Genomic DNA, 16,442 nt, shown 5'->3' on the forward strand with positions numbered 1-16,442 from the left:
AGACATTCAGTAATTACTGAGATTATGTCACTTTGCTGCAGCATTTGGTGTCCAAAATTTAGGAATTACTTCTCACATAAGGAGCTCTGGAAAGAGAAAGTGTGATAAAGAGTAATTGGATCACTTTTGGATGGCTGTAGAGCTAATAGATGAAATTTTCTTCAACATATGAGATCTTGGTTGCTGTTCCACATATGCATTTCAGAAAAGGGAAGTGCTCTTACGTGCAATATATTTTAATACATTGCTTTTCATTGGCCATTTATTGTTTGTCACTTACTGTTTCTTTATGCTATCTACATAAATGCTAAACCAGCAGAAACTCATTGCTATGTATCAAATTTCTCCATCTCAAAATACAGCACCCAATCTTTGAAAGCTTGTAAATACTATAAGATTTAACAGCAGATCATGGAAATTGCCCTCCTTGACTCTTTCTGTCTTTGCTGCAGTTTGTCAGTTCCTGGACTTGTAAAAACTTTAATAAATATCATCCATCCCATTGGATCATTCATACTGTGAAGTCCACTCAAGTGAAATTTTTCTCATGGTTTCAGGAGATCAGGGGACACAATACAGACAAATGTGCTGAATCATTGTTTTGGTTCCTCATTCCTGAAGATAAACTTTCCTTATCTGTTTTGGACTAGGATTTTGTATAGGATTTGTATAGGATTGCTGCTCAGATAGTACATGCTGTTTTAACAGCAATAAAGTAATTATGTTTATTCAGGAGGGCATATCAACAAAGAGATGATATCTTGAGACTTCATTAATGGGAGTCTAAAAAGACAAGAGTCCAAAGAACATCCTCAAAATGCATTTTCAGCTGGATGGCCCTTTGCAGCTCTGCAGGAGTCTCTGTCCTGTACACAGCAAGCTTCTCTCCAGTGAAATGACTGAAAATAAAAATACTATTTGCTTTTACTTTAACAATTGCTCTTGCACATGAAGTGGATTTGAGTTTTCTATAAAATATGTCAGTCAATTCCTCTCTCCATGGACTTCCAAGAAAGTCAATATCATCGTTAAATTTAAGACTAATATATTTAACTATATTTTAAATAATTGATATATTTAATGTGTTTATGTAACAGCATTTACAGTTTTCTGTTCCATATATGTTCTTCAATTCATGCTTTCAGTTACTGGCTTGAGCCAATATTTATGGATCATAGTCCTAATTGTTATTTCAAGTCTTTTTCTGAAATGACATCTAAACTAAAGACTTTGTACACTGATGTGGAATTGTGCATTTGTGCAAAAATCAAGGGCAGTACTTTGAAATTCCTTTGCAGATACAAATCTAGGTTAAAACATAGAATCATATGCAATATCTTAAATTAAAAAGGGAAGAGAAATAGGTGAGGAGATAAGTTCATTAATTCATCATGATTTGTCACAGAGAATATAAAGAGCTATTATCTTGGTTTAATTACAATAAAACCCAAAAAGGCCATTTGCAAGTAATGAATAGTTGCAGTAGTAATTAGTAAGTGTTGACAGCAGCAGAAAGCAAGTTTTTCATAAATATTGGGTTGTACTGGTTTATGTGCCTGGTTTTATAATAGGCACCAGCACTCAGTAGTTACTGATAGATCTGCTCATGGCTGCAGAATTCCAGCCTCATTGCTGCATCACAACTCCGCGTGTGAGGTGAAACATTCCATGCAGAGAACTGGGGAATGTGGAATCCTGGTGTGGTGCTTGAGCTGAACAAAGTACTCATGCAAAGTACAGCAAACCCCAGTGGGGATAATGGAATACAAGTTTGAGGGTGTTCTCAGCCCTACTGACCCAGGACTAACCAGCAGTGGTGAGCAATACATGCACTGGTCAGCAAAACCATTTTAGATAGACCGATCTCAATTATAACAAAAAAAACCTGGGAAAAACCCCCTCAGGCTTAAAAGAGGCCATAAGTACGCCATTTCCCTGGTTTTGTTTGTTTGTTCTGAAGATCAGATCCTGAAAGAGACAAATGCAAAGGCAGAAAATTGATTTGGTGTTTGTTTATATGCATAAAAGATGCTTTTTTTTCCTTGATCGTAGCTAAGACAACGAAATGGCAATCACAAAGGATTCAGTTCCACCAGGAGGTAAAAGAAGATAATACCTGTAAACAGAAGCATCTGTAAAATCTGAAGTCAAGAGACAACACATTCCTCAGTCACCAAGATTTACATCTGACCTTGCTGGTTTGACAGACTGGTTTGTAAGACTAGGAAAAGGGAACTAACAGATAAATGGGAGCAGGCTACAAGACCAACTCCCAAAATATTAGTGTCCAAGATAAGACTGCGGGCAAAATTTCAGCGTGTGATACATGTACATACAGAATCTGTTCCATTAAAAGCCACTTCTCATTATTTATTTAGCTATTGCTGTGATTAGATTGTATTTAAGACTCTGAACAGGCTCAGATTAATGTAACAGAGTATCAGAGGAAACTGCAATCACTGCAGCAACCTGCAGTGTAGCGTGCACATTCCACCTCGTGTGACAGCAGAGACCAGACAGCTCCCCCAGCAGACCTGCACAGCCACCAGTCCTTCATAATCAACATCCAAGGCAAAGATCTACCTCATAACCATTTATCAGGTCGAACTGCGGATTATAAACTTGGCTATCAAAAAATATATTGGATGGTGACTCCTAATTTTGTCCATCAGACAAAACTGAAATGCTTTTTGGTCATCCATTTTCAACATTATTGTGTTGATTGATAAGCCCACTTTACAAAGTTACTGGAGATGTGTGTTTGAGAGGTAATAATACAAAATATTCTCATATACAAAATATGCCAGCTGTTATGGCATAAAAATATTCTTAGCACACAGAGAAGTCAAGGATAGGCTGAAGTGCATGGAGATCTCTGACTGTGACAGTGTTTTCTTGATCTACAAATTCCCTGAAATCAAGATGTCCCCATGGCAAGTGCAAACTTCTGCCAGAAGGGGTTCAAAGTCTCAGATTTACTGCAGCCTAAATACCAAGGCAGGCAAAAAGGCAAAACAACTGTTTAAAATGAACTTTGACTCTGCATTCAAAGAGGACAGACAGAAAGTGTAAATGTCATCTGGTCAATAATCATTAGAGGTTAAAAGCTGTTGCCTATTTTAGGAGCAGATGACTATTTCTGAAAAGTTCATTTTAAGTCACTGCTAAAAAGAAAGAAGCAGAACAGTGAGGTTTAATACATGTCACAGATTCTTCTAACAGATATCCCAGGAATGTACCTCTGGATTTTGACAAAAGATCAAGAATTCTCCAGCACAATGAAACACAGCACAGTGTCAACTCCAGAAACTCCTTTGAAGAAAATATACTTTCATTTTTACACTTGTACTCCTTTAAAAAAGAAATAACAATCAAGTACCTAATTATTATAAAGCATAACACAGTTCCTACTAGCTACATACAAACTGCCTAATCGTTTTAGGACTCATAATTGTAAATTTTTATATGACTACTAGACCTCCCTGATATTCCAGCTAAGCATAAATTGAAAGGAGAATAGCACTCTCATATCCATATTTTTGGATGATAATAAAGATATTTATTGACACTTTTGTGTTAGAGAAATATAATGAAAACTAACAACTATGCTCTAAGGATGATGCTAAAGAAAAATATGTCAAACCCTTATTCACCACAAAACACTAATAATGCACTAAAAAGACTTGCAAAAGCGTGTCAGTAATTAATATGAAAACTAAATCAGTAAATTATAATACAAGCTTCTAAGTGACTGAGAACCCACTCAAGTCAGTTTTTTAAACAGCTCTAGCTGTTTAAAACACTTAGTCTATAAAGGCCACATTCTACATTTTATTTACAAAGGGGAAAAAAGTTTATTTTTCACATATTACTTTCCTGTTTACAGCAATGTCAACAGATTAAGTTGGTGAAAACAACTGGTGGGTACTACATCTTGCTTGTTTTTACTACAGGGAATAGCTGCATTTCAAGGCAAGCAATGCTGGAAAAGCTTATCTGGAATTCTGCCCACTTACAGACACTAAAGCTTTCCTGGCTACTCTGCAAACATTTTCTAGTAAAAGGCTGAGATTGTAGTTTTTCTTCTCTACTACATAATTATGAAACTCTGATCCTTTAGGGAACAATGATTCATCGGGCATGAACCCATGTTTTCTTCCAAATGATGTAAGCTCATTCTGTCATGAAATGCTAAAGTTCTCTATACATCTAAAAACTGTATCCCAGAATTACCATGATAATTCTTTTCAGGTTACACCACCTAATCCCTAAGCAAAAATAAATTATAGCAATAACAGGATACAATTTAATAGAAGACCCTTAATCATCCCCCTTTGATCACAGTCAATTTTATCCATTTCTGCTTTCCCCTGTAATGCTTTTGAACTATTGGGGCCTTTCAGTAACTATACACAGAGCAAAAAAATTGCAAGGTATTTGTAATTATGGAAAGGGGACAAAAAGTGAAAAGTGTTCACAGGGGGAAAATAAATAAAGAAATAAATAAAAATTGCTTAGGTAAAGAAATAATCCCTCAAAGTTTCCAGAAGAAAATCCAAGATTTTCTAGCTTTTGATTAAACCACCACAATAAAACCTTTTCTATATAAGAATCTGACATTCTGAAGAGACCTGTGTGTGCATTTAAAATTTAGATCCTCTATATAATTTACCTCCTTGCTAAGTAACAATGAATTTTCCAATTTGTTACTTCTGCAAAAGTCTGACATTTGCTATCATGGAATAGGTAAGATTGACCCTTTTCATACACAGATATAAAGGCATATATATATATATATATATATATATATATATATATATATATATATATATAACTTTGCTATTTTAAACAAACATACACATTGTTTCATTCCTTAGAGCTACACTGTCTTCACTTACCATATTATTTTTTTCTCAGTTATTTGCTTTGCAATTATATTTTCAGAGAGCCTAAACATTTTTCATATGCAGGACAAAGATCAGCAGCTAATCTCCAGCATAATTTCATAATCATGGAGCTCAGCAAATGATTAAACAATATAACCCCTGCCTAAGAATTTCTGTCAGATTGTGGTTATTTTCATGTCAGCTTTCTCATGCTTGGACAGCCTGTTAGCCTGACAGGAAATGATCAGGAGATAACTGGGGAAACACAGCTTTTGCACCCATCAGAGCTTCAAGCCCACAGTAGAAGCACTTTGTTTGACAGAGGGGCAGTAGTGGAAATCTGGATTAATTCTCTTTGCTGGAGGAAATGCTTTTGTTCAACAAGGACTTTCACCAAGAGAGGAGTAGAACACTGTTCCCTGCTATGCAACATGAACTCAGGAGAGTTCATGAGAGTATTTGGGGTGAAACTGGGTTACAGTGATCATTTTCCCAAAAAGACCTTGGGGACATGATGGTTCTCAGGATACACTGACAGGATCTAGTTCAGAAAGGGATTTAACTGAACAAATAATTAAAAGATTAAGAGCAACCCTGTTTATGCTGTGGTGAGCCTCAGATTACTGCTAGACATCTATGACAAAATGCCAGACAAGCAAGCCAAAATGAACATTTAAACAGAATGAATGCACTTGGGATGACTGAGACAGATCTGTGATCTGAGTGGTTTCATAAAATGTGTGGTGTGATTATGGATTATTGAAAATAACTGTGGGAAGACAAAATACAGAACAGAGCAATTTATCTTTGAAAACCATGAAAAAAACTAACAGATGCAGCTACAGACACAGCAGTGTCTTCCTTCTATCTAACCCAACAAAACACAACACTTGGGATAATTCTGTAACAATATTTTTTAAAAAATATAAAAGTTTAATTCCAGTTCTGTCAATATGCAGCATCTAGTTTTCTGATTCATGTTTACATCATGAGCAAATCAAGATACACAAAGAAAGCAAGTCACTCTGGACAAGAGCAGAATCCTCTTGATTCAGCAATAAGATTTACTAGAAATTTCATCCCAGCAAGTATTATAGTTATCCATTACGCATAATGAATTAACTTTGTACTTTATTTAAAATTCATACAGTCTATTTTTTGCTAACATGTTGCACATACTGCCACCATCTCGTCCATTTTCTACTATTAGGAAATATTCTACTGTTCACTACTTGCAAAAATGAGATGGATATAAAAATCTTTAGTGCAGTGTACCAAACATTTCCAGTGTTGTAAATCATTATTATTCAAACACAGAGTGCTCAGGGATTTACAAGAGTGAGCATTTTAAAACCACTGCTACCAGAACTTGCTAGTTCTTTCCAAAAGAGAGCATCTTTGCTTCTTACTTTGGGATGTTTTTACTACAACTGTACATACAAAAATAAAACCACATCAATTTTTAGTTGTTGCTGCTATTTTCTCCCTTAATTTCAGGAAATTCATGGGTTTTGATGTAAGTTTTTTTTGCTAAGTTAGAAACTCCTGGTTTCAGGAGAATTTTAAAGTTCCAATGTACAGAGGTAAACCCTCAGCCCCACTCCTAAAAACAAATAATAAACCTAGCAGTATTAACTTACCATCTCTACAGACACCCATGAGACAAACATCTCTTTCCCAAATGGAATGATCAAAATGACCAAAGTAACAGAGAAAAGCAAAACTACAACAGTCCTTCTTGACAACATCTTGTATGATTTGAACCAACACTGCAGCATGGGAATCATGTTCTGCTTTCTCAGTCCATTTTGGCAAAGCCTTTGTGCATCACACATGATCAGGATCTCACACTGGCACTGCCAGAGCTGCTACAACATCAAGTTCTGCTGCTGCTGCTTCCTAATAGGAACTGATTTAGTGCACAGAGCTGATAGCTTTTGTAACATGTTGGATGCTTTACAAAACAAAAGGATCATTGTTCTAAATAAGACAAAATCATGTAGATCCTGGACAATGCAGCAACATGAAGTCCCAATCATTTCTGCACTGGTTTTGAGTTAGCAAGTCACACGGAAACAGCGGCAATTTAGCATGGAAGTAGCACCACATATTCATGAACAGCATTCCTTTCCATGTAATTTTCCTCAGTCCACAAAGACTTTGATGGTGCTTAAATGGAAAAACCTCTATATTGAAGCAGCTGGTCTCATGTAATTGTTGCTGACTTATTAATCCATCAAATTATGATTTTATTTTCCCATGTTCTGTCTATATTAACTCATCAAAGATCTCATTCTCCATCTCTTCCTCCAGTCCTCAAAGACAATCAGCACACCGTCACCCTGCTGCCGTGACCTCAGCCACCAACCACAGCCTTACGTTGATATGTTACCCACCTTAGGAATTTATTAAGATGATGTTTGAAATAAACTTTTCCTATTGAAGGGAGTGGGGAGGGTGAAAGTCTGTTTCAAGCTTTTGCTAGTATTTCCCTAATAAGATTAGTAAAAAACTCAATTTTTAGCATTTGGTTATTCTCACAAGCTCTCCTGGGAGCTCCAGTCACGGTGATAAATTTAAGCAGAAAGCTGAAAATTCCTCCAGAAGGTAATCCATTGGGAATGTCCCACCCAGGACAGCCATCATGGGAGAACCTTACACTGCCCTCCTTCTGATTTCTGATGGGATTGGAGCCCAAAAGTCAGAGCCTCACTGTTACCTGAGCAGTGTTAGAAAGGACCTAAAGACAGAAGAGAAATGGAAAGGAATGGACACAAAGAGGAAGGGCAGAATTAAAGGGCAGCCTGGTGCAAGTGCAGCTCCCACACAAAGTTCCATTCTGCAGCCTCAAAGAGTCTGCCAGAGTGATCCCATCAACTTCAGCCCCCTGTCACTTTAGCTACTGTATTTGTTAGTCTAGATTTTACTTTTCAGAATAGCCAAAAAAAAAAAAAAAAAAAAAAAAAGAGAAAAAAAACCTGGCCTGTCTGTAAGGATCTTCCTGAGACCAGCAACATCAAGTTGAGGATTTATTTAATTTCTTCATGATTTTTTCCCCTGTCCTCAATAAACTTTTAATAAAATCTAGAATACAGAAAAGTATGAGTCTCCAGTTTGTTTTTTTTTTGTAAGATGCTTGAAAAAAATAAATTTTCCTTATGGAGTCAGGATAAAGCATCATAAGATAGGAAAGGTTCAGACAAAATGCTTGCTGCAAAGATTGTACACATTCACCAGAAGGCCAAGTACTGCTGTTTTCTAAGAAATATGCAGCACCTGATGCAAAGTTTATAAACTTTTATAGCTTTATAGCAGATTCTTACCTGCCAGGAGAAGTTCCACAGATAACCTCTAACTTTTCATTCCCCAATCAAATATCCTTTGTGTTTAATTAATTGACAAGGCATCATTATATAGGATATATGACGATATTATAAAGACCTTCAGCGCTTGGAGTTGGACCTCAGATTTGTTTGCTGATCCAAGTGAGAGTGCAGGTATTACCCTAAGCTTTTCAAAGTGGCTTCTTCACCAGCACAGTTCTTGTGAAAAGTGTGGTTTTCGACCTAACAAAGCAGCTGATGAGGCACAAACACAGCCCAAAAGGCATTTCATGACAAGCTCCTGGTATTATCTCTGAGGAGACTTTATCTAAATCTGCTTCTTATTATATACTGTCGGCAGGTTGCCTAAAGAGTTCACCCCTCTGCACTGGAATAACTTCAAGGAATGAGTTTAAAATTCAAACCCTGCAGTAACGGGTACAGGATAAGAACCAGAATATTTATCTGTTCCATACAATATTTATCTGTTCACATAAAACAGTTTACCTGTCTGTGTAATGTCAGATGCCCCACTTTACACAACATTACAGGATCCACACATTTTTGCCTCACTTCCCCTCTTCCTATCTGAAATAGCAGGAAGGCCTTTCTTAGCAGTAAAGGATAGAGGAAGCAGGTGGTTGGTTTTGTTTGTTCTCATTTAGATGGATCTAGAGTGCTGGTGGATTAAAGTTCTGGTATTTAGCATTTTGATATAGTTGGCATATATTTCTATTTAAAGGACTCAATTGTCCAGAGCTTATTTCTTGTTCTAGTGAATTTTTTTTCCCCATCTTCTGGGAGAATGTCTGCAGATAGGATTAGATTGGAAATGCTATTGCTTTCAGTGTACTTAAGACACTGGCAGGGATGAGAATTTAAATGAGAGATTTCAGATGTCTGCATTATGCACTTCACAAATTCCTTCTTGCCTAAGGGAGGTAAGAACAACAACAAACCTAACTCATTTCCAAGTTAATTTAAAAGCAGAGTTTGATGGCAGAATATTTGCATATGTTAGCTTCAAGACAGATGCAATATATGCCATCAATGTTTGCACCCACACATTTTAAGGTATGGTTTCTTTTTCTACAAATTCTTTGTGTGTGCTGTAAAAGCCACACAAACCTTTTGCCCCTGGGATCTTGGAAATAAAGGGAGAAAACCCCCTAATTCTTATAATTTGACAGAACATTCCTTTGCAGTGGAAGGACTTAACCAATTTGTGGGTTTTCCAATTTTCAGGATGTACCTCTTCATCTTGTATTTAGTTTCAGACAGCATGTGCTGAGTAACAGCTTTTTGTATGTGTCACAACTTTATTTTCCTTTAGAATTAGGAAACAGGAGACAGTTTAGAGGAAATTTATTCAATCAACAGATCAACTTTCTTAATAGAAGTTTGTATTTTATATAGAATGGATTTGACTCATCTCTACAAGTGCAGATGTGCTACCACAACCAGGATGCCTTGCTAAACACTGATGGCAAGATACAGCTTCAGAAACACATGTAGGCACAAGAAAAGGTGGTGATGAAACTGAAAGGTTCCACCAGATTTAAGTATTCTTGATATTGAGACATGGGAATAAAGGTTAGCACACCACTGGTTCCTGATCTCCCACTTAAGTGGCAAATGAAGAAATCCAAGCATTATTAGCAGCCTTGAGGAAAAGCCATCTCAGCAGCTGAGCTGGCAACTACATTTCTCACTTCTCCCCACCAAAATTCCAGGTTATAGCCCAACTCTTGATTCAACCAGCTGAAGGGATCTTGCCAAATCCAAAGGGAGCTGCATTTGGCCTCTTTCTCTTCCAGAACTCCAGGAAGAGATGACAGTTTACTTAAAGCTTCCAGAAATATTTTTGTTTCACTCACATTACTGGTTGTTCTAAAAAAGGATACATCTCTCTTATGTCTGGGAAGTAACTCTGTACATACATAAATGAAAGAATTAACACTGCTTAATTTGATGCTATTATCTCTGAACTACAGATGCATGGCTTTAAAAAAATGAAATGTAAGCAGGGGGATGTGCTAAGCCTATAACTATGTTTTCCCATATTTTACATTAACTGAAAATGGATTTACATTAGTCTTCAGTATTCTAGGAAAGAGAAATTAATTCCGTGTCTTTTTAGTAGGGCATGCTGACACAGGTTTAGAACACCCATTTTCTTAAGCATCAACATTAACTTTGAATGCACATCTACACTATTTCTCCTTTATTTCCTCAAACTCCTTCAAAAATATTAATTTGAATAAGCACTTCAAACAAGACGAAATGGAACTAAGGTTTTTATGTTGCTTTCATGGATATTCGCTTAAATTGAATGAATCACAGGTGAGCTCTTAAATTGGAGTGTAATTTAATTATTTGGGCATGCATTTTACCTGTACAGTAGTATGACTTTTACCGTATTGTTTCCACTGGAAAAATGCATCTTCACCATAACATTAAGCAGGTGCATAAATTTCATGACTTCAAAAGATGGAAATGGAGCCAGGAAATCCCAGTTGTTAGTAATCCATTTTTTTTTCAAAGGAAAAGCATTAGAATATATAGCCTAAGGTGCTCAACAGAAAGCAAATAAATCCTGAAATACTATGAATTCAGGATATAGAAACTTAAAACTATCATTAAACACAAAGCTTTCTTTCATTCTGTATTTCTTCTTATTGCTAAATTAATTTATCCTCCCACAAACAATAAAACTAACACAAAACTCTTTTCAGAAGATGTTTTAGAGGGATAAATGAATAACAGATGTTTAGCCAGTGACCTCTGGTGAGCAGAGCTGTGTGAAGAAATGATACCACTTGAAGGGCGACAACTGAAATAAACACTGGTTTAACACAGTAGCCCAAAACTGAAACATGTGAAGGGTGAACTTCTGCAAACACATCAAGGAAAATATCTGTCAGGACATTTGATATGAACACTATTATACTGCTGCCTTAAAACCCTTAATTCTGCAGCTATTTGAAAGTAACTGGATTTCACAGGACTTTTAAATTGGTGTATGTATTCTGCAAGCTGAAAGTATTTTCTACCATAGAAGTTGCAGCAGAAGATGCATGCAACAATCTAGGGGAAAATCTGTAAATAAAAAGCACTGTAAAATGGAGTGTTGATACTGTCAAAATTAATCAATAATTAAAGTACTTTGACAAGAAGATTTCTCAAGAGCCTCTATCTTCTGAATGTAAAATTATGGAAGCATGAATCAGATGTTCTTGTGTTTCATGTGAATATCATATAATGTGTTCCTGCACTGTTGCATCTGGGGAGGATGTTAAAAGACTTAATTTACATTTAAAAAACTGTTTGTTATTTATTGAATTCTTATACCATCACATCAGACTTGAAGGGGCTTAATTTCAGCAGACTGTTAGAAAAAGAATAGGGATAACTGAAAAAGTACTGATTTTATATAGGTGAAATTTGTTATTTGGACCAGCTAATTTAGTTTTTATTCCAGATAACTGCATCCAATTAAAAGAAGGCAAGGCTTCTATGTCAACTGCAAAAAAATTCAGACCAAATGACAGAAATTATCTAAGACTGGAGAATATGAAAAGGGTTAAGATACCTAGATTAGGTAACAAATGAGTCCTAAAGATATCTTGGACTTTACACCATTTCACTTTGAGGTTTATAAACCATTTTTCTTCACAGTTCATATCTGAAAAGGTTTAAAACAACAAGGTATGTGACAACAAAGCCATGCAACCTCTTCCTGTTACTTCAAGGGGCAAGAGGTTGAAAGAGAGCACACAGAAATGCTTTGGGTTTGGGGAGTGTTTCTAGTTTGGTCTTTGTTTGGGGATATTTTCATTTGCTTGTTTTGTGAAGGAGAAGAAATATCTAAAATTATACAGGAAAAGCATGATGGCTTCCAATAAAAAATGACAGAGGTAGTCACATTGTAGATGATATTAGTATTACTTAAGGGAGTGAAGGTTTTAATTTGTCTATTGCAAGTGCTACCTGTAGTAAATGAACATGGGTGAGGTGATGCTGCCCTGGGAATGTTCCCTCCCTGTAACACCTCTTGGCCAGAATTCCAGCTTCCTGACCTCTTACAGGCTGATTTTGGAAAAGGAGGAACCAGGCACAACACTTTAGGCGAGCCAGTCATTGCACTTGAGCTAAAGAAGCAATCACAGTGCTGAAGGCCTGTGAGAGCACTGCTGAATAAAAAGGTGGTGGAGGAATAACACCTTATAGATACCTGGGGTATCTATATTAAAGTTACTGAACAACAGCTTAGAGATACCTAACTTGGTATTTCAGCTTTGCTTCAGGCTTTCCAAAGTAAACATGAAAGTAAAGGTGGAGGCATTCCAGAAGACGGTGCATGCAACTACACAAATATCATTAGATATGTGCTCCAGCAATGCTCATAAGACAATAAGTTTCAAAACAGGAGCTCTGTTGACTGCCCTTGACATTGAAAATATCCTAAATTCCAAGCACAGCCTTCTTCCTCCTTTAAAAGTTTGTAGCTGTATGTGATATTTTCATCTTAACGCAGTGGATTATTTGGATGAAACTATGCCTGGAATATTATGACATGAGTAAAATTTTTTAATGTATTCAATGCTATTCAATAGCGAATCATTTCCTGGGCTTGCATTCTGGAAAAGTGTCAGCATAATACAAGATGGGGGAATGCACAAAATGGAGTAGCTGGTATTTTAAAACACCTAGGTCAGACTGTCAAAGCCTGGAAAACAAGCCATGTAACTAAATCAGGGAAATTATATTCTTAGCTTTTTAGATTTTTAACTTATGGTTAAGTGCACATATCATATGCCACGCTCAGAATTTTTCTAAAGTCCCATCTGTTTGATCCCTTTCTCCTGCTTTTACTGACAGCAAGGGCTATGCCTGGATTACAGTTACTATTATGCAGAAGATTCACAATAAAACCTGACAGTATATAAACATTTATCCAAACTGGATTTTCATTAAATGGGGATTCAATCCTTCTGCTCCCATGACAGATTTTAAACAAAGCTGAGAAAATGCTGGTATAATTTTTTAATCAACAAAATGTAAAAATGGAAAATTTTTGCATAAATATGAGCAAGATCACCAAGCTCAGAATTCACCAGAACAGCATGTATGAACCAAAAACAGACTGTCCAAATCTGAAAACTCTGGGATTGTAACCACAGTAGCACACTTCAGATGCTGATGCATAACCTGCTGTAATTTGGTCAACTGGCAAAGAAGTTTTGTTTACTGTACATTTGTGAGTCCATTCTTTCATTCCCCATTCATTCCCCAGAAACTTATTCAGGCTTTCTGTTGCTTGAAGGACAGGAAGACAGGATGAAAGGAATATCTCATCCAACATACTCAAATCTATAAAGAGTACATCAGAGTTCATCACCAAAGCTGAGACTTCCTGAGCATACACAACAGTCTTAATGGCTTCTTTCAAAGGAGAAATTTAAAAGAAATTTAAAATCCTCCCCTGAAAAGTTTTAGCCACTTACTCAACACCAGCGTTTTCCAGTTCCAAATGGGTTATCTAAAGAAAATGCGGGGACTAAAAAAGAAAAAAATAATGTAGAAAGTCACAAAAAAAGCCCAAAAACCACAACTCCACAAGCCAAACTCATAAAAGCAAAAAAAAAACCAAACCAAACCAAAAATTACTTGCGATGGGGTTTTTTAAATAAAATTGTACAAAGAAAACCTGAACAAAAAAGACCTGAGGTCTTTTTAAAGCCTGGATTACGTAATACCCCATTAAAGACTGATGTGTCAGAGTTGACTGTGTGCTTGATTTGTTTTGTGTAAATTAAAAATTAAGGCACCCTCACCATTCAGCTTCAATTCTCAAGGTGGCAACATTGAAAAAATTTAAGCATATGGAGAAGCTAAATATGAAGTTTCCCTACCGATGACCTACCCTATCCTTAAAATGAGCTCATGTTAAACCATTCACAAAAATAAACACTGAAGTCACAGCTTTAAAATAGCACAAAACATCCAGTGGATCTTGTTTGTTACCTAACCACGTGGGAGAACTCTTGCCAGTTTACATCCCAGGCAATTTTTCACCAAGAGACAGTGAGTAAAATGTAGAAGTTTGACTAAAAAATTGAATTTTAGAATTTGAATTAAGTTTAGAACAAAAAGAATTAAATTAAAAAAAAAAAAAATTAAAATCCTGTGACTTCAGGATACTCCTCTGTAGGTGAACAGGATTGGAAGATCCACAATCAGGGCTCCTTCTGACCTCCTCATTTCCTGTGTTCCCAGTGGTCTCCTGCAACACAGCCTCCCCTCTGCCCTTGGCCAAGGAGTGTGCCTTAGTCCCTCTCCCCACAGTTGTGGGTTCAAAGCAGGCAGGGCAGGAACTCCACAAAACAGGAAGGAGCCAGAGCCAGTGCTCCAGGACATCCCAGCGCCAGTGTCACCACTGAGAGCAGAAGGCAGAGGATGGACACGTGTCAACTTCCCAACAACAGCATGATGGGGTTTATAACTCTGAAAGGTGCTTGAGCTGCCAGCTGAGCCTGTTGGCATTGCCAGGATGGGTCATGAGGATACAGAAGAGGTCCAAAGTGTAACTCAAATATTTGTTAATTGCTACCATATCTCTCTTTTTGTCCCTTTATAATTAGCGTATTCATCCTTAGACGTGCACACGAAACTGCACAACTCTCTAAGAATATCATCCTCTAATACCCTTCAAACCTGACCAAGTGGGATGAAACTTTTTTGCTCATTCAGGGTCCTCTGTCTGCAGCTGTTCCACATGGCAAATTCCCATCTCAGTAAATTGGTGCTCTGCTCCCAGAACAGATGCAAAATCACTCTCACAGTGAGAATGTACAATGCGGCGTGATTCTAAGAATGAAGTACCATTTTAAGTCTTCATAATTCTGTATTCAAACCATTCTTTTTGATCGCAATGGGAATTCCATAACCCTAGTAAAAAAATTGCTCTTTACTAGTTAGAGGACAATTACAGTCTATCAGAATTGCATTTTTCTAAATGTGTACATTCTGGCTGTTATTTCTGAGCACTGTTATAGGCTACAGACAGAAAAACACCTGCATCCCACTCATTACAGCACTGACCCTGACAAAGACACACGCAGTCTACTGAGGCACAGATATAGCATTTAAGGGTCAAATTTAAAGGTTTCTCTCCATTAATGACAAACCTATCAGTATAAAAGTGATTCTGTACAAGTTGCTGCTTGCAGTGTCGAAGATGCTTGAAGGTCCTTACAAAACTAAACAAAGTACTACAACTAATCACTCTTTAAATGTGAAAATGTATCTTCTTTTGCTATATGAAAACTGTTGCCTTTCACAGGTCTTTTGGTGTTGTACCCTTCCCAAGTACCCACCATAAAAAAAGATGCTTAATTCCCAGAGAATGTGCCAGTGCCTGGAACTTGTATAAGCAACAGAACCCTCAAATACATGGGAGCCAAGAGAGTCCCAGAGGTACTGGTGCTCCCCTACGGAGGGATAACACAGGGAAGGTGATGGAAAAGATTCATTCTGCTGGAAAGAACGGAAAGTCAACACTCTGGCTCATTGGGTGGAAAACTTCTAACCATTTTGCAGTGCATCATAGACTGCACTGTCAGAATCATAGGAAATAAATGAGAATCTGACAAAGACAATAGGAAAGATCCTGAAAGTCAAGCAAACCAACAACAAAAAAAAAATACAACAACCAAATGCATCTTTTAAGAGATATCTCCTGCAAATTTTTTAAAATGTAATCCACAGTTTACAAAACCAGTCTGTTTAAAGAGATTAGCTAATAATTTATTAGCCAATTTAAAAATTCTCATATACATCCATTTTTCTCTGCTATTTTATAGCATTTTTGTTCTGCTTGAATATTCTGAAAATGAAAAATACTTAAATAATTGAGTGATATAATTCCCTTAACAGCTCATGAAATTTTTAAGAAAGACAAAAAAACCTCAAGTGCTTTGAGAAAAAAAAAAAATACCAGTGTACTGTTATGATGGAAGTAGAAAAAGACATTAATATTCCACAATAAATGAATCATAATATTTAATTTAGGCATGCCGTACAAAAGCATAAAGAAGAGAAATGATCACTGAACCATAGACAACAACTGAATGTGAAAAGTCACCAGTATTGTATAAAAAAGTGAAAATCTCCGAAATATTCTTCTGATAATAAGCAGAATTTCATCAATCTTTAAATTCATTAATTTCCA

General features: G+C 36.6%; 1 protein-coding gene across 1 annotated transcript in view; it reads right to left on the reverse strand.

Moving 5' to 3' along the window:
* LOC102112051 (pro-neuregulin-3, membrane-bound isoform) overlaps positions 1-16,442 on the reverse strand; it is a 340,969-nt gene that overhangs the window by 183,200 nt on the left and 141,327 nt on the right. The window lies entirely within an intron of this gene.

This window comes from Pseudopodoces humilis, chromosome 9 (genome assembly GCF_049639895.1).
Source record: "Pseudopodoces humilis isolate 2021_Gansu_Grassland_sample_001 chromosome 9, ASM4963989v1, whole genome shotgun sequence".
In the NCBI taxonomy this organism is placed as follows: domain Eukaryota; kingdom Metazoa; phylum Chordata; class Aves; order Passeriformes; family Paridae; genus Pseudopodoces; species Pseudopodoces humilis.